A 19,996-nucleotide genomic window follows, 5' to 3' on the forward strand; every position below is an offset into this window, starting at 1 on the left:
CACCGAGGGTCTCACCGAGCAATGGCCGAATGAGCAATGGCCAAATGTCGGCTGCATCCAGGAACCTCCTCTGGACCCTGCTGCTGGCGGTGTCCGGAGACTATGGCTAGGTGCCAGCCCGCCCCAGAAAAAATTCGCGAGGTAGTGTAGCAGCAGCGTTTCAGGGATTATGGAAAATCTCAACACATCTGGCACCAGGCTTCACCCTCAACGAACTTGCCCCAGCACCAGCGAATGTGGCCGCCTTCCGGGGTCTGCTGGGACCAGGTGGCTTCAATAGTCTCTACCAAATGTCCTTCCATCAGTGGAACCTCATTTCCCTGTGTGGCCCAAGAACCTCCCGGACCCCACTCTGTTCCTGAGGATTCGCCTTTCCCACCAGAGCACCACCAGGTATCAGGCTGCGGAGTTGCAGCCTTTGTGCTCTCTTTGTTTACAGTCTTAATGGAATTTAAACCCTCTCCTTTCTCCTTTCTATTTTCTCCCTTTTTAGTTTAGTCCCTGTGGCTGTTTCCAGTTTTCTACTTTCTCGCCAGCTGCTTTTGGGGAGTGAGGGAGCATACAGGAAAAGCACCCTTTTGGGGGAGGGGTGCTTTTCCAGTATGCTCCCCCTGTCCCCCGTCTCCATCCTCTCTCCACCCTCAAAAGCGGTTCCCTACTTTTCACGGCTTCTTGCTCCCCAAATCCACCTCTCTGCGCCGCGTTCCTGCTGAATTCTGTGGTTCAGGTTGTGCAGATTGTTGTGTTAATCCTCCAATCAGTGTTCTAGGTGTGTAGGATGGTTTCATGTTGGTCTGGCTGTATTTCATGGTCTTGAGACACACGAGAAACTTCCATGCTGTTCCGCCATCTTGGCTCTTCCTCTCTATCATAGTGGATTCTTAAGCATGTTCTCCACTTATGCTATGTGCTAGCTGGATTTATTGTGGTATGATTGTTGCTTGTTTGGCATGGATAGTACAAATGGTGGTTTCTTCAAAACGGCCCACCAGATAGGCATCACTTGCTTCCTGAAATGCACCAATAGCTGCATTCTGGAAACACGTATCTGTTTTGAAGTCCTGAGCAATTTCTTGTACTAACCGCTGGAAAGGAAGTTTGGTTATCAGAAGTGTTCAGTAGACTTCTGATAATGGCTAATTTCAGAGTGCCACAGTACCAGGCCTGTAACAGGTTTCTTCACTTCTCCAGTAGAGGGCCCACTCTCGAGAGCAGCTTTTGTATCCAGTTGCTTCCTCGGTACTTTACCACTAGTGGATTTGCAGTTGGCTTTGTAGGAGTCATGGTGTAGAGACCTCCTTACTTACCCCTCTTAGGCTGGAGCTCAGCAAACTATAGGTGGCACTGGTGTGAGCAAGTCACTGTGGCCACTGTAGTGGCTGGGAACCCTACTACTTACTACTTTTAATTGATGTTTGTATGATGTCTTTTTCCCCTGTTCTTTTACTGTCAACCTATTTCATTATATTTGAAGTGAGTTTCTTATAGAATAGTTGGGTTGTGTTTTTAATTCACTCTGACCATTTATATCTATTAAAAAAAATTTAATGTTTATTCATTTTTGAGAGACACAGAGACAGAGCATGAGCGTGGGAGGGGCACAGAGAGAAAGGGAGACCCAGGATCCCAGGCAGGTTCCAGGCTCTGAGCTGTTAGCACAGAGTCCAGTATAGGGCTCAAACTCACAAACTGTGAGATCATGACCTGAGCCGAAGATGGACGTTTAACTGACTGAGCCACCCAGGTGCCTGTGACCATTTCTGTCTATTGATTTGTATTTAGACCATTTACATTTAAGGTAATTATTGATATTTTAGAGTGTAAGTTGTCGTTTTATTTTTTATTTTCTGTTTGTCCTGTTTTTTGTCTTTGTATTTTCCTTTCCTGCCTTCCTATGGATTGATTGAATATTTTTAGAATTCCATTTTTATTTATTTATCATGCCTCTCTTTGTGTAGTTTTTTTAGGGATTGTTCGAAGTATTACATCATACATACGTAACTTATCACAGTCTACTGATGTCAATTTATTAGTTTGAAGGGAGTATAGAAACCATATTTTCCTTTGTTTTCCTTTACACTCCCCCCTTTATAATATCTTAAATATTTCTTGTACATACACGTATAACCACGTCACTGTTAAACATTTTGCTTCAGTTGTCAAGCATGTTTTAGAAACCTCAAAAAAAGAAGAAAAGCTAATTAATTTTATTTTTCTTTACCATATTTCTTCATCCTTTTTAATGCTCCAACCTTGCTTTTTTTAGTCCCTTCCTTTCTGTTTAGAGAACTCTTTCAACCATTCTTACAGTTGGTGACAACTTCTTAGTTTTCCTGTATCTGAGGATGTCTTGATTTTCCCTTCATTCCTAAAGGTTATTTTTACCAGATATATAATTCTGGGTTCAGAGTTTGTTTCTCTTAGTATTTTAAAAGTGGTGTGTCACTACTTTCTGACTCCCATGACTTTCAATGAGAAATCCATTGTCATTTGAATTGTTTTTCTCTGATAGGCAAGGTACTGTTTCTCTTCCCCTGTTTTCAAGATTTTTAATTTGTCTTTAGTTTCCAAAAGTTTAACTCTATGTTTTGGTTTACATGTCTTTGGGTTTATCCTTTCTGTGGTTCACTCAGATTATTGAATATGTAGGTATGTGTCTTTTCCCATGTTTAGAAAGTTTTCAGCCATTATTTCTTCAAGTACTTTTTTAACCACTCCCTCTTTTCTCTTCTTGGATTCTGCTGACATAAACATTAGATCTTTTGTTATGATTCCACAGATTCCTAAGGCTCTGTTCTTTTTTTTTTTTTTTTTTCCTTTTTGGTCTATTTTCTCTTTGTTGTTCAGATAGAGTAATTTCTATTGTTCTATCTTGCAGTTAATTAGTTCTTTCCTCTGATCCCTCTGTTCTGCTGTTGAGCCCATCCACTGAGTTTTTATTTTGGTTATTATATTTTTCATATCTAAAATTCTCATTTAGTCCATCTTTACATTTTCTATTTTTTTGCCAAGAATTTTTATTTTTCTATGATTCAAACATGGTTTTACATTTGCTCGTTTTACATTTGCTCGAAGTATTTTTTTTATGATGGCTACTTTAAACTTTGTCGAATAGATCTAATATCTCTATCATCTCAGGTTGTGATTTAGTTTGAGATTTTTCTGGTTCCAGGTGGGGTGTATGATTTTTTATTGAAATTTTGATATTTGGGGGTTTTGTGTTATAAAACTATGGATATGATTTAAATCTCCTGCTTTAGCTAGCTTTCCCTGACATTTATATGGCAGGGGAAAGGAAATTCCCACCACCTCATCACTGACAAGTTGGGGTAGAAGTCAGGGTACAAGTCCAGATTTCCAGTTTGGACTCTGTTTACATGCAAGGTGGGGGCTATTCATTACTGCTGTGCAGGAATGGAATTTCTGACTCCCCACTAGTGTTTCAAATGATACCATTCTGCCTGGGAAAGAAAGGAGTGCCTCATTTATGCCCATTATTGCTGGGCAGTGGTGAATATCCTAGCTCTCCACTAGACCTCCTCTGACCAACCTCCCCCTCCCCCATTTTCCTTCTTTTTAAAAATAATGTATTTAATTGCAAGGTTATGTAATTTAATTTTTTAAATGGATATATCTAACAATTGGCTCAAAAAATTCTTGAAAATTTAACAATCAACTCTTATGAGCCAGCACAACTCAGTAAAAACGCACATAACCTTTGATACAACAACTCTACTGCTAGGAATCTACCCTAAGGAATTCTAAATTTATCTTAAATTCACCTGTGCAACTGTTTGCTGGGCATGTCTTATACCCATGTATGTCTAATAAGACATCTCAAATTTATTATGTCCAGAACTAAACCTTTAATTTTTATTCTATTAAAACTTTTTTCTCCTGTGTTTCCCATCTCAGTATGTGGCTACCATCACCCAAATGCTCAAGTTAATCAGTCTTGACTCTTCTCTTTCTTTTATACCATCTAAACTATTTGCAAATCCTGCTGACTGCATCATCAAAATATGTTATGAATCTGATGACTTCTTACCTTCTTTGTCATTGAGCCTCATTGGTTCTAAGTAACCAGTTTCTGAAATAATCACTGTGGCTTTGTCTGGCCAAACCTAAGTTTACCTATCTCTGAGAGTATTGAGCCAGTCCCACCTAAGCACTTGCATAAATGGATTCTGGCAAAAAAGGCAATTTTGGTTCTAATGTTGCAACATGGTCATTTAATTGCTTATGTTCTCTGTTATAAACATCACATAATTCTATACATATATAGTAGATTAAGTAGGAAAAAAGAAAAGAAAAATAAATACCGAATTTAGTGCTTAGAATCCATTATATTTTCAGTAGTATGTTTTTGAATGTTAATTAACTCACATGGCCTAAACAAATCCTTTCGTTTTTAAAGTGCTTCTTCTTTTGGGGCGCCTGGGTGGCTCAGTCGGTTAAGCATCCAACTTTGGCTTGGGTCATTATCTCGCAGTTTTTGAGTTCAAGCCCCTCATCGGGCTCTCTCCTGACAGCTCAGACCCTGGAGCCTACTTCAGATTCTGTGTCTCCCCCTCTCTGTGCCCCTCCCCTGCTCACGTTCTGTGTCTCTCTGTCTCTCAATAATAAATAAACATTAAAAAATTTAATAAAAAAATAAAGTGCTTCTTCTTTTGGAGTGTTTATTTATTTAGAGAGAAAGCATGAGCAGAGGAGGGACAGAGAGAGAGGAGAGAGAGAGAATCCCAAGCAGGCTCCACACTGTCCGCTCAGAGCCTCACACGGGGCTCGAACTCATGAATTGCAAGATTATGACCTGAGCCGAAGTCAGATGCTTAACTGACTGAGCCACCCAGACACCCCCCAAAATCCTGTTTTTAAACAGATATTTAAAATTACCTAGAGAGCCAAAGCATAAGAGACTGTTAAAAACTGAGAACAAACTGAGGGTTGATGGGGGGTGGGAGGGAGGAGAGGGTGGGTGATGGGTATTGAGGAGGGCACCTTTTGGGATGAGCACTGGGTGTTGTATGGAAACCAATTTGTCAATAAATTTCAGAAAAAAAAAAAAAGAAAAAGAAAGATCAAAAAAATAAATAAATAAATAAAATTACCTAGAGCCATTTTGTTCTTTTAAAAAGGTCAATGTTTAATCTTTTTCCACATAGAATGGAATAATGTGATTATATATGGAAATTCATGGCAAATTCCTCTATATGGAAAACATAGTTTTCTAAGGTGCTCTTTAATTCACTGCTCACACACTTAAAAGTAAACATGAAATAAAACCTGTTTTGCACCTTTGGGCCAGGACCCTTTTAAACCTCTGTTCAGCTTATTGCTGATTTCTCTGGTTTCTTCACTGGACCCACAAGAAAATAATTTTCTTCATTTGAAGTATATAATTGCCAAATAGAACATAGTTTTAAATTTGGAATGTTATGACTCTTATAAAAGTTACCCTGGCTTTTTAGCTGCAGTTACCACTTTGTATTCAAATTTTCAAAACAATCATTAACTCATATGATTATCGCTATTCAAGAAATTTGCATCTGTTAGGTGCAATTTTTGTGTGGGGGGGGTAGAATTTAATAAAGGGAATATATTTACAAAGGCATAAGCAGAATTTAAGGAAACCAACAAGGGATGAGGCAGTATTTGAGGGTTAATAACAGTGAGAAAATTAGTAAAAGAGGACATTGTTTACCAGTATTTTTAACTGTTGGCTTTGCCTTCCCCAGCTCATGCTTACTTGATACTTTTAGTACTTGGGCAGACAGATAAGTACTTTTGCAGTGCATCCCTGCCGCTGGTAGCTACTAATCTATATGACTATTTGATGGTTCGTAGGAAACCATGTGTGAAAGACTGAGCTGGATGCAATCTGTATGTTCAATACACATTTGAGTGCCATTGCATGTGAGGATTGTGATTAAGTACTGAGGCAGTCAAGAAGACAAATTTGATTTTTGTCTAAATGGAATCACAGTTTTGGCCTATTTATATAGATGATGTTTGTATTACTTGCATATGACCTAGATGCTTAATATAATTTTTTTTCAGTCAACCCCCAAAGACTTGCTCCCACTAACTTCCTTGTTTTTCAGGTCTAAAGGTGCTAATGACTTCTGGCTGTCTTTGGTTCTTGAGATCCTCTTCTTTCCTTGTTTCTTCCTTTAAACTTGTCTGTATTTCTGTAGATAGTTCCTTTATGAAATTCTTTTAATTTAAGTTCTTTTGAGCATGCTATCCATTTAATGCAAGTACTTAAATTAATATAACCTATTTCAACGTGCGTTCTGACTGAAAGCTGATGTTAGAAATATTCAGGGGTGCCTGGGTGGCTCAGTCAGTTAAGCAGCCAACCCTTGATTTCAGCTCAGGTCCTGATCTCACACTTTATGGGTTCAAGCCCCACACAGGGCTCTGCGCTGACAGTGCGGAGCTTGCTTGGGATCCTCTGTCTCCCTCTCTCTCTCTGCCCCTCCTCTGCTCTCTCTCTTAATAAATAAATAAATAAATAAATAAATAAATAAATAAATAAATAAAATCTTTAAAAAAGAAATATTCAAGTTCTGGTTAACTATTGACTTGTTTGAATAAATGCTTTAAAGAGCTAACTGTTTGGGAGCACTTGGGTGGCTCATTCGAGATCGAGCCCCATGTTGGGTTCAATCCTGAGCATGGATCCTGCTTAAGAGTCTCTCTCTCCCTCTGCCCCTCCCCTATGCTCTCTCTCTCTCTCTTAAATTAAAAAAAAAAAGTATTTTAGTATCTAGCTACTTATCTTCAAAAGTACCATTGCCATCACCTCTTTTATGCTTCATCTCAATATTGTGTTTGTTTCCCTAACTCTTATCAAAAATTTTACTTTTTACTTGCTTATTTATAATCTTTTCCATTAGAGTGTAAGTTGCCTAGAGAGCATATTTGTTTTTTCATAATATTCCTTGTGACTGACATACAGTAGATGCTCAATAAATATTTGTTCATTCATTTGACAAATATTGAGTAACTACTATGTGCCAAGCCCTGTTTCAGATTTTGAAAATAGAAGAAGTAAACCAAGTCCCCTTGCTTGTGAAATGAAGAAGCAATTGTGTTCCAAATATAAGGGAGATATAGATATAGATATAGATATAGATATAGATATAGATATAGATATATGGGATGTTAATAGCCTTAACATGAAAACAGCATTCTATAGACAAAGGGAAACAGTGATTCAAAAGTTGAACTGATTTTTTGTTGCAGGTTTTCTCAACTGCCTTAATAGGCAAGTGTGAATTTACAAAAGGGGATTGATAGATGCAGTGTTTCCCATGCTCTTTTATCAGGGTTCCATTTTTTTTTTTTTTTTTTTAATGTTTATTTATTTTTGAGACAGACAGACAGAGCATGAACAGGGGGAGGGGCAGAGAGAGGGAGACACAGAATCTGAAGCAGTCTCCAGGCTCCGAGCTGTCAGCCCAGGAGCCTGACGCGGGGCTCGAACCCACTGACTGCGAGATCATGACCTGAGCCGGAGTCAGATGCTTAACCGACTGAGCCACCCAGGCGCCCCCAGAGTTCCATTTTCAAGAACAAGTCAAAATTAATATTTCAAAATAGGCCATAATTGGGGGGCATGGTTGTTGTTTTGGATTTTTTTAATTGTTTATTTATTTTTGAGAAAGAAAGAGAGACAGAGTGTGAGCAGGGGAGGGGTAGAGAGTGAGGGAGAGACAGAATCCGAAGCAGACTCCAGGCTCTGAGCTGTCAGCACAGATCCTGACATGGGGCTAGAACTCATGAACCGTGAGATCATGACCTGAACTGAAGTCAGACACTTAACCTACTGAGCCACCCAGGCACCCTGCTGTTTTGGGTTTTTTAAGTGGGTCAGGAAAAATATGACTAGAGTTGCAATTTCCCTATCTAATCCATTACTATTTATTATTCTTCAATCAATTGACTTAAAATATACAACATAAAATGATCTTTATGATTTAAGAACAAGTTATGCCTCTTTTAGAAGACATAAAACAAATTTGAAGTTTTACAGTTGACTCACAGGGTAATGTACAATTAACAACAGATCTTCAATGTAATAGTTTGGTCCTCAAAGATGTGCACACAACATTGAAACAACTGGTATAATGTCAAATTCGTCTATGTTTAATTCCAGACCATACCAACATAGCTTAAATGCATTTTACCAATTCATCAGAATGGTCTACTACACAAACCACATACCTTTTAATTTTTTGCCTTAAATATTCTTTTTCTCCCAGAAGAAGTTTGGTTTCCACCTCTTAATCACTGTGTCTTTGAAAAAATGTATTATCTCTGAGCCTCAGTTTCCTCAACTATTAAATGACATACTAATTCCTAGCTCACAGGATTAACTAAGATCACGTATATATAATTCTTCTCATGAGTGGGAGGTTATAGACAAGCCAGGGGAACAGGATAGACAGAATAAAAAATATGGTGATGTATTAAAGTTGGAGACATCAGTAAGAATGCGTGTTTAGCCACCTGGGTGGCTCAGTCAGTTAAGCATTCACCTTTAGCTCAGGTCATGATTCCCTGGTTTGTGGGTTTGAGCCCCATGTCAGGCTCTGTGCTGACAGCTCACAGACTGGAGCCTGCTTCAGATTCTCTATCTCCCTCCCCCACTCACAATCTGTCTCTCTCAAAAATAAATAAACTTTAAAAAAAAAAGAATTCACATTTAATTCATAGGTACAGATGGTTAAATATAGAAATATTTATAGATATGTGTATACAGATGGGTTAGTATGTGCACACATACTTCTTCATTCTGTCCACTCAGCTTAGAAGAAATGATACCCCAAACATAATAAACACACTTAGGGCCTAGATCTTGGCTTCTAATACCATTATCCATGAAACAGAACCAGGGTTCCTTGGAAAATGGCTGATTCTGGACTTGGGCAGGCATTTACAAAATGAACCTGGATCATCTTGTGGTGTCAGAAAGTAAGGGATTGTTCAACACATACACACACACACACACACACACACACACACACACACACACTGGGGGGCTATGTCAGAGAGGCATAAGAGCCAGCTGAAAGAACTCTCAATTCCAAAAATGGAATAAGTTGAGCAACACAATAAAAGTGGCATCAGGGGACCTGGGTGGCTCAGTCGGTTGAGTGTCCAACTTCAGCTCAGGTCATGATCTCGTGGCTCGTGAGTTTGAACCCCACATCAGGCTTGCTGCTATCAGTCTGTCAGTGCAGAGCCCACTTTGGGGCCTCTGTCCACCTCTGTCTGTCCCTCCCCCTCTTGTGCTGTCCCCACAATAAATAAATATTTAAAGAAAGAAAGAAAGAAAGAGGGGCGCCTGGGTGGCGCAGTCGGTTAAGCATCCGACTTCAGCCAGGTCACGATCTCGAGGTCCGTGAGTTCGAGCCCCGCGTCAGGCTCTGGGCTGATGGCTCAGAGCCTGGAGCCTGTTTCCGATTCTGTGTCTTCCTCTCTCTCTGCCCCTCCCCCGTTCATGCTCTGTCTCTCTCTGTCCCCCCAAAAATAAATAAATGTTGAAAAAAAAATTAAAAGAAAGAAAGAAAGAAAGAATAAAAGTAGCATCAAATTGTAACCAAAAATATAAAATAAATATCCATGAGTCTATAATGGTATAAATAAATGACTAAATTAATTAATTAATGGGTGAGAATAGGCAAATTTCCTATGCATAAAATTTCCAAATACAGTATATAGATACTCAAACCTAAAAGAAGGGGAGCATAAGTTTCTACTCCTTAAATGTAGGCTGCCTTCCTTCCTGAAAGTACAATACGGAAAGTTGTGGGTGAGGAAAATCTTCATAGTAGAAAAGCCTAGCAAATGCTACTTCAGTCAGGAGATCAACATCAACAGTCCTATGTCATGTTGGTGGTATGTAACCTTGATATCATATGATGAAAATGGCACTTTACCTTTATAATCTTCCTCCAAAAAACCAGTAATTCATACCATTACACACCTATTCAAATGGCTAAACTCTAGATCATTGACAATATCAAATTTGCTTAATAATGTAGGTCAACAGGGACTCTCATTCATTGCTGGTGTGAATGCAAAATGGTACAGCCACCTTGGAAGTTTGGCAGTTTCTTACAAAACTAAACATGCTCTTACCATTTAATCCAGCGACTGCATCCCTTGGTATTTACACAAAGGAGCTGAAAAGTAATGTTTACTGAAAAACCTTCACACAGATATTTGTAGCACCTCTATTCATAATTGCTGGAGCTTAGAAGCAACCAAGATACCCTTCAGTAGGTGAATGGATAAACTGTGGTACATCCAGACAAGGGAATATTATTTAGCGCTAAAACAAAGTGAGCTATAAAGCCATGAAAAGACATAGAGGAACCTTAAATGTATGTAACTAAGTAAAAGAAGCCAGTCTGAAAAAGCTACATATTGTATGATTCCAACTGTATGACATGGAAAAGGCAAAACTCTGGAAAGAGTAAAACCATCAGTGGTTACCAGAGGTTGAGCATTTGGAGGGATGAATAGGTCCAGAAAATTTTTAGGCCAGGGAAATACTCTGTATGACACTATAATAAGGGATACATACCATTATATATTTGCCCAAATCCATGGAATGTATAAGACCAAGAGTTAACCCTAAGGTAAAGTATGGATTTGGGAGTGATTATGGTATGTTAGTTTAGGTTCAACAATTGTAACAAATGTACCAATTGGGTGGGAGATATTGATAATGGGATAATGAGACCATGCATGTGGGGGATAGGGAGTATATGGGAAATCTCTGTACTTTCCTCTCAATTTTGCTGTGAACCTAAAATTAACATAAGCAATAACAAATAACAAAATATTAATATGTACATACCTCACTTAGCATATTTTTAATCATCTTAAAAATCATGTATCATTGGGACACCTGGGTGGGTTGGTCAGTTAAGCATCCAACTCTTGATCTCAGCTCAGGTCTTGATCTCAGGGTCATGAGTTCAAGCCCTGTATTGGGCTCCATGCTGGGGGTGGAGACTACTTAAAAAAAATCATTTGTCATTTTTTTTTTATCACTGAAACATTGTATGCTACATGGACATCAATTTGGAATCAGCATCCAACACACTCAAACTCGGCTACATATTTGTTGTAGAGTAAGTTCATAATGGTTCAGAATTTCTTGCGTTCACTACAGATGCTGTTTTTGTCTTCAGCCCCTGTGCTATTATATATTTCTGCATTTAAAGAGTAAATTTGATACAAAAATGATGACACAGAGATTGTAAAGATGAAGAAACAAAACTTCAGTTCCTTTAATTCTGTCATTTTACATAACTATATGGAGTTCTTATTTGTGTTTAAAATTTTGAATTTAAAATGTAGACATTTGAAAGTGGTTAAAATCAATACTAAAGAAACAAAGACATGTAATTTTTAAAATTTATTGTGAAATGGGATTTTGTGAATCTCTGCCAAACTTATCCTTTTTGCTTAAGACTTTTCCTGTTTGTAGATATGTTGCTTCATTTGAAAGAAACTTTTCAAAATTAAAGTCAATAAAAGAGTTTTTCAATCAACAGTGAGTAAAGAGATTGACAAATCTGGCTATATTCTTTATTAAATATGAATATATGAAGACGGCAGGTTTTGATGAAGTCATTGACAAATATGCAAAAGGTAAGGCTCAAAAGCAAAATGGTACTCATTACCACAACAATTTATAAATATGTTTCTTTCCCTTTTAAAAAAATCAATTATTTAAAAATTATTATTTTTTAAATGTTTACTTATTTTTGAGACAGAGAGAGAGCATGAGTGGGGGAAGAGCAGAGAGAGAGGGAGACAGAGAATTTGAAGCAGGCTCCAGGCTCTGAGCTGTCAGCCCAGAGCTGGATGCGGGGCTCAAACTAAAAAATCGTGAAATCATGACCTGAGCCAAAGTCAGGTGCTTAACCAACTGACCCACCCAGGTGCCCCAAATTAATTAAAAATTGTTAAGGGGTGCCTGGGTGGTTCAGTTGGTTAAGAGTCCAACTCTTGGTTTTGGCTCAGGTCATGATCTCACAGCTATATACAGACAACATGGAGCTTGCTTGGGATTCTCTCCCTCTCTTTGCCCCTCCCCTGCTCTCCCTCTCTCTCAAAATAAATAAGTAAACATTAAACATTTATTAATCCTTTGTTTTTTAATTTTTCTGTACTGTAATTATTTAATTTTTTTGCTATTTTTAATTTTTATCAAGATACAATTGACAAAATATTTGTAAGTTTTAGGTGTATAACACTTTGGTTTTATTTTTAATTATTTTTTAAGTTTAAATTCCAGTTAGTTAATATATAGTATAATATTAGTTTCAGGTGTACAATATAGTGATTCAACACTTCCATACAACACCTGGTACTCATCACAACAAGTGCACTCCTTAATCCCCATCACCTATTTGACCCAGCCCTCCATCCACCTTCCCTCTGGTAACCATCGGTTGTTCTCTATAGTTAAGAATCTGTTTCTTGGTGTGTGTCTCTCTTTTTTCCCTTTGCTCATTTGCTTTGTTTCTTAAATTCCACAAATGGGTGAAATCATAAGTCATTTATCTTTCTCTGATTTATTCAACTTAGGATAATACTCTCTAGCTCCATCCACAGTTGTTGCAAATGGCAAGATTTCATTCTTTTTGATGGCTGAGTAATATTCCATTGTGTATATATACCACATCTTCTTTATCCATTCATCAGTTGGTGGACACTTGGCCTATTTCTGTAATTTTACTATTGTAGATAATACTGTTATAAACATTGGGGGGCATATATCCCTTGGAATTAGTAATTTCGATTCTTTGGGTAAATACCTAGTAGTGCAATTGCTGGATCATAGAATAGTTCTGTTTTTAACTTTTTGAGGAACCTCCATACTGTTTTTCAGAGTGGCTGCACCAGTTTGCATTCCTACCAACAGTGCAAGAGGGTTCCCCTTTCTCCACATCCTCACGAACACCTGTTGTTACTTGTGTTGTTGATTTTGGCCATTCTGACAGGTGTGAGATGATGTCTCATTGTGGTTTTGATTTGCATTTCCCTAATGATCAGTGATGTTGAACATCTTTTCATGTGTCTGTATGTCATCTTTGGAAAAATGTCTATTCATGTGTTCTGCCCATTTTTTTTAATTTTATTTTTTTAATTTACATCCAAATTAGTTAGCATATAGTGCAACAATGATTTCAGGAGTAGATTCCCAGTGGCCCTTACCCATTTAGCCCATCCCCCCTCCCACAAACCCTCCAGTAACCCTCTGTTTGCTCTCCATATTTAAGAGTTGCTTATGTTTTGTCTCCCTTCCTGTTTTTATATTATTTTTGCTTCTCTTCCCTTATGTTCATCTGTTTTGTGTCTTAAAGTCATCATATGAGTGAAGTCATAGGATATTTGTCTTTCTCGGACTGACTAATTTTGCGTAGCATAATACCCTCTAGTTCCATCCACGTAGTTGTAATGGCAAGATTTCATTCTTTTTGATTGTTGAGTAATACTCCATTGTGTATATATACCACATATTCTTTATCCGTTCATCTGTGGATGGACATTTGGGCTCTTTCCATACTTTGGCTATTGTTGATAGTGCTGCTAGTTTTAAACATTGGGGTGCATGTGCCCCTTTGAAACAGCATACCTGTAATCCCTTGGATAAATACCTAGTAGTGCAATTCCTGGGTCGTAGGTTGGTTCTATTTTTAGTTTTTTAAGAACCTCCATACTGTTTTCCAGAATGGCTTCACCGGCTTGCATTCCCACCATCAATGCAAAAGAGATCCTCTTTTTCCACATCCTTGCCAACATCTGTTGTTCCCTGAGTTGTTAATGTTAACCATTCTGGCAGGTGTGAGGTTTTGATTTGTATTTCCCTGATGATGAGTGATGTTGAGCATTTTTTCATGTGTCGGTTGGCCATCTGGATGTCTTCCTTGGAGAAGTGTCTATTCATGTCTTTTGCCCATTTCTTCACTGGATTATTTGTTTTTTGGGTGTTGAGTTTAATAAGTTCTCTATAGATTTTGGATACTAACCCTTTATCTGCTATGTCATTTGCAAATATCTTCTCCCATTCTGTCAGTTGCCTTTTAGTTTTGCTGATTGTTTCCTTTGCTTTGCAGACTTTTTATTTTGAGGAGGTCCTAGTAATTCATTTTTGCTTTTGTTTCCCTTGCCTCCAGAGACGTGTTGAGTAAGAAGTTGCTGCAGCCAAGATCAAAGAGGTTTTTTTCTGCTTTCTCCTTGAGGATTTTGATGGCTTCCTGTCTTACATTGAGGTCTTTCATCCATTTTGAGCTTATTTTTGTACATGGTGTAAGAAAGTGATCCAGGTTCATTCTTCTGCATGTCACTTTCCAGTTTTCCCAGCACTACTTGCTGAAGAGACTGTCTTTATTCCATTGGATATTCTTTCCTGCTTTGTCAAAGATTAGTTGGCCATACGTTTGTGGGTCCATTTCTGGTTCTCTATTCTGTTCCATTGATCTGAGTGTCTGTTCTTGTGCCAGTACCATACTGTCTTGATGATTATAGCTTTGTAGTACAGCTTAAAATCCGGGATTGTGATGCCTCCTGCTTTGGTTTTCTTTTCAAGATTGCTTTGGCTATTCGGGGTATTTCTGCTTCCATACAAATTTTAGGATTATTTGTTCTAGCTTTGTGAAGAGTGCTGGTGTTACTTTGATAGGGATTGCATTGAATATGTAGATTGCTTTGGGTAGTATCGACATTTTAACAATATTTGTTCTTCCTACCCCAGTGCATGAATCTTTTTCCATTTTTTTGTGTCTTCTTCAATTTCTTTCATAAGCTTCCTATAGTTTTCAGTGTACAGATTTTTCAAGTTAGATGTATTCCCAGGTTAGATGGGTTAGATGTATTCCCAGGTACTTTATGGGTTTTTTGTGCAACTGTAAGTGGGATCGATTCCTTGATTTCTCTTTCTGTTGCTTCATTGTTGGTGTATAGGAATGCAACCGATTTCTGTGCATTGATTTTATATCCTGCAACTTTGCAGAATTCATGGATCAGTTCTGGCACTTTTCTGGTGGAGTCTTTTGGTTTTTCCATATAGAGTATCATGTCATCTGTGAAAAGTGAAAGTTTGACCTCCTCGTGGCTGATTTGGATGCCTTTTATTACTTTCTGTTTGGTTGCAGAGGATAAGCCCTCCAATACTATGTTGAATAACAGTGGTGAGAGTGGACATCCCTGTCTTGTTCCTGACCTTAGAGGGAAAGCTCTCAGTTTTTCCCCATTGAGGATGATATTAGTGTATGCTGAAGACAGACACTTAACTGACTGAGCCACCCAGGTGCCCCTGGATTTCATTCTTTTTAATCTCTGAGTAGTATTCCATTGTATATATTGGATAGTTTGTTCTAGCTCTGTGAAAAAATGCTTATGCTATTTTGATAGGGATTGCATTAAATGTGTGGATTGTTATGGGTAGTACAGACATTTTAATAACAGTTTTTCTTCCAATCCATGAGCATGGAATATCTTTCCATTTCTTTGTGTTATCTTCAGTTTCTTTAATCAGTGTTTTATAGTTTTCAGAGTACAGGTCTTTCACCTCTTTGATTAGGTTTATTTCTAGGTATCTTATTGTTTTTGGTACAATTGTAAATTGTATTGATTCCTTAATTTCCCTTTATGCTGCTTAATTATTGGTGTATAAAAATGCAACAGATTTCTTCTAATTTTTTTAATGTTTATTTGTGAAAGAGAGAAAACAAGTGGGTAAGGGGCAGAAAGTGATGGGGACAGAGGATCTGAAGTACACTCTGTGCCTCAGACAGCAGAGAGCCCTAATGCGGGACCCAAACTCATAAACCATGAGATCATGACCTGAGCCAAAGTCAGATACTTAACCAATTGAGCCACCCAGGTACCCCTGCAACAGATTTCTGTACATTGATTTTGTATCCTGTGACTTTATGGAACTCGTGTATCAGTTGTAGCACTTTTTTTGGAGGAGTCTTCGGGTTTTCAACACAGGGTATCATGTCATCTGCAAATAGTGAAAATTTTACTTCTTCCTTGCTAATTTGGATGCCTTTTATTTCTTTTTGTTGTCTGATTGCTGTGGCTTGGAGTTCCAATACTATGTTAAATAACAGTAGTGAGATTGGACATCCTTGTCTTGTTCCTGGCCATAGAGGAAAAGCTCACAGTTTTTTCCCATTGAGGATGCTATTACCTGTGGGTTTTTCATATATGGCCTTTATTATGTTGGGTTCCCTCTAAACCTACTTTGTTGATTTTTTTTTTATATCATGAATGGATGTTGTACTTTGTCAATGCCTTTTCTATATGGAAATGATCATATGGTTCTTGATTTTTTTTAATTTACAATTTTTTGTTGTTATCAACAAAAGATTTTCAACCCATGCATATATTGTCAATTAATTTATGACAAAGGAGCCAAGAACACACAATGGGTAAAGGAGAATCTCTTCAGTAAATGGTGTTGAGAAACTGGACAGTCATGTGCAAAATAATGAAACTGGACCACTACACCATACACAAAAATCAACTCAAAATGGAGTAGAGATTTGAATGTAAGAATCAAAACCAAAAACTCCTAGAAGAAAGCATAGGTAGTAAATTCCTTGACCTTGTTCTTGGCAATGATTTTTTGGATCTGACACCAAAAGCAAAGGCAACAAAAGCAAAAAATAAAAACAAAACAAGTGAAATGACATCAAACCAGAAAGCTTCTGCACAGTGAAGGAAACCATCAACAAAATTAAAAGGCAACCTACCAAAGGTGAGAGAATATTTGCTATTAATATATCTGATAAGGTATTAATATCAAAAATACATAAGGAATTCATACAACTCACTAACAATAACAAAAAATATGTGATTTAAAAATGGGCAGAGGATCTGAGCAGACATTTTTACAGCAAAGACATACAGATGGCCAAACATACTTGAAAATGTGCTCAAGATCACTAATCATCAAAGAAATGCAAATCAAAACCACAATGAGCTATCACCTCACAGCTGTTAGAATGATTATTTGTTTATCTCATTTTTTTAAAATTAAAAATTTTTTTTCCACCGTTTATTTATTTTTTTTGGTACAGAGAGAGACAGAGCATGAATGGGGGAGGGGCAGAGAGAGAGGGAGACACAGAATCCGAAACAGGCTCCAGGCTCTGAGCCATCAGCCCAGAGCCCGATGCGGGGCTCGAACTCACGGACCGCGAGATCGTGACCTGGCTGAAGTCGGACGCTTAACCGACTGCGCCACCCAGGCACCCCTCATTTTTTTAAAATTTTAGAGCATGTGAGCAGGGGAGGGGGACAGAGGGGCAGAGAGAGAGAGAGAGAGAGAGAGAGAGAGAGAGAGAATCTTAAGCAGACTCCATGCTCAGCACAGAGCATGAGTGTGCGCTTGATCCCACGACCCTGGGATCATGACCTGAGCCCAAATCAAGAGTTGGACACTCAACCAACTGAGCCACCCAAGCACTCCTCTTAGAAAGACTACTATCAAAAAGACAAAATATGGCAAGTGCTTGCAGATGTGGAGAAAAGGAAACTCTGTGTACTATTGGTGGGAATGCAAAGTCAGGGCAGCCACTATGTAAAACAATATAGAGGTTCTTCAAAAAAATTTAAAAGAGAATTACCATATGATCCAGTAATTCCACTTCTGGGTATTTATCTAAAGGAAATGAAAACACTAACTTGAAAAGACATATGCACCCCCATGTTCACTGCAGCATTATTTACAATAGCCAAGATATGGAAACAACCCTAGTGTCCATCAATGATTAGTGGATAAAGAAAATGTGGTATATATACAAAATGGAATATTATTCAGCCATAAAAAGGGAAATTTTCCATTTACAACAATATGGATGAAAATTTAGGACATTTTGGTTATTGAAATAAATCAGACAAAGACAAGTACCATACAATCTCACTCATATGTGTAATCTAAATAAACAAATAAACAAAAACCAAGCTCATAGATACAGAGAACAGACTGGTGGTTGCCAGACGTGGGGGTGGGGAAAGTGGGTGTAGATGGTCAAAAGATATAAACTTTTCAGTTACAAAATAAATAAGTCCTGGGGATGTGATATGCAGCATGGTGACTATAGTTCACAATACTTCATTGTATATTTGAAAGTTGCTAAGAGAGTAGATCTTAAAAGTTCTCATCACAAGAAAAAAAGTTATAACTGTGTGGTGATGGATGCTAATTATACTCTTGCAGTAATCATTTTGTAATATATACAAATATAAAATCATTGTACACATGAAACTAATGTTATATGTGAACTATATTTCAATAATAAAAGGTTTTTACTGTCTATTTTTATTTTCTGGCTATTATGATTATTCATTTCATTTTCTGATTTTTACTAAAAATACTTTTGTCATGTAGAGGAGGAATGTGTTAATAAAATGACCCAATTCTTTTGTCAAATACACTAAGAACTGCCTATAGTAATAATAAGTTAATATTTTAAGAATGAGATTAAGAATATTCTTCTTTCCTGAATACTCCATGTCTCTATATATGGCACTTTAGTTTTCATATTTTACTGAATCATTCACCAGTTTGTATATCTAACAAAATTACAAATTGTCTTGTCTCTCCAAATAGACTACATTCCATGATAGCAGTTCATGGAATAGGAAATCAATAAATAAATATCAATGTAAAAAATATTCTCACTGCATCCTAACTAGACCAAAAACTGAATTTGACTTTGAGATGGAAAAAAGTTAGACACTGAAATGTAATTATTCAAAAGTTGTTTGTTTGTTTGTTTGTTTATATTTATCTTAACATTTATTTGTTTTTGAGAGATACAGACAGAGCACGAACAAGGGAGAGGCAGAGAGGGAGGGAGACACAGAATCCAAAGCAGGCTCCAGGCTCTGGGCTGTCAGCACAGAGCCCGACGTATGACTCAAACCCAAAAATTGTGAGATCATGGCCTGAGCCGAAGTGGATGCTTAACCGACTGAGCCACCCAGGTGCTCTGTAATTATTCAAAATTTAGATGTTCATGTTCTGAGGCAACACTATTCTTTTTTTTTTTTTTGACAACACCATTCTTAATTAGAAAAAAAATAATTATAACAATGGCACTCTCCCCTTCTGTAGCAGATATCTCTAGCACCACCCACATTACATACCCACAGCCCATCTCTGATTTTAGCCCTATCTGTTAGGTCATTCCAATTCACTTCACATTGCCCTTGTCTTACTCAAATTAGTCTGTATTCTGACCTAGGGCCTTCTGACATCTTTAGAGCTTGCTCAGTCCATGTGGCCAGCACAGCCCAGATGATTGAGGGATTTAACTTCTTCTGCAACTTGCAGTTGATAAGATGTAGGGTTTGTCGATAAATGCTCCAGCCTCTTTAAAATGGATTACAAAAACCTCAATAGCATGTCCTTATATTTGATTTCCTCTTTTGCTGTTTCACTTTACTCACTCCCTCCCTGCTGGTTCCTGGGATGACCTCCTAAATAAACTACCTGCCTCCTAAATAAACTGCCTGCATCCAAGACCATGTCTGTGACTCTGCTTTCAGAGAAATACAAATTGAAAATATACTCAACCACTATATTCCAATAACATTAGGGATTTTGTAATTCTGTGAAAACGGCAAGCTCTTTCTTGCCTCAGGGTTTTTGTATATGCTATTCCTTCTACTTTTTGTGCATTCCCCCCACCTCATCAGTTAGGTATCAACTTAAGTAGCACGTTATAAGGAAAACCTTCCCTGACTCCATAAAGCAGGTTGGATGTTCCCTTGCTTAATGCTCTTATTAACCAGTACTTTTCCTCAGTGGGTGTTTTAACTGTAGTTGAGTATTTATTTGTATAATTTTATGTTTAAGGTTGTTTTTCTGAGTTAGACTATAAGCTCCATGAGAGCAAGGATGATGTCTGTTTACAGTAAGTCTGGAATCCTGTGGGTAGTCAAC

The 19,996-nt window shown here is 37.7% G+C and overlaps 1 pseudogene; it reads right to left on the bottom strand.

The window, feature by feature from the left end:
• Positions 1-881: 881 nt before the first annotated feature.
• The window catches only part of LOC122479395, a 101,722-nt pseudogene continuing 82,607 nt past the window's right edge, over positions 882-19,996 (bottom strand).

The sequence above is a fragment of the Prionailurus bengalensis genome, chromosome C1, assembly GCF_016509475.1.
Source record: "Prionailurus bengalensis isolate Pbe53 chromosome C1, Fcat_Pben_1.1_paternal_pri, whole genome shotgun sequence".
In the NCBI taxonomy this organism is placed as follows: Eukaryota; Metazoa; Chordata; class Mammalia; order Carnivora; family Felidae; genus Prionailurus; species Prionailurus bengalensis.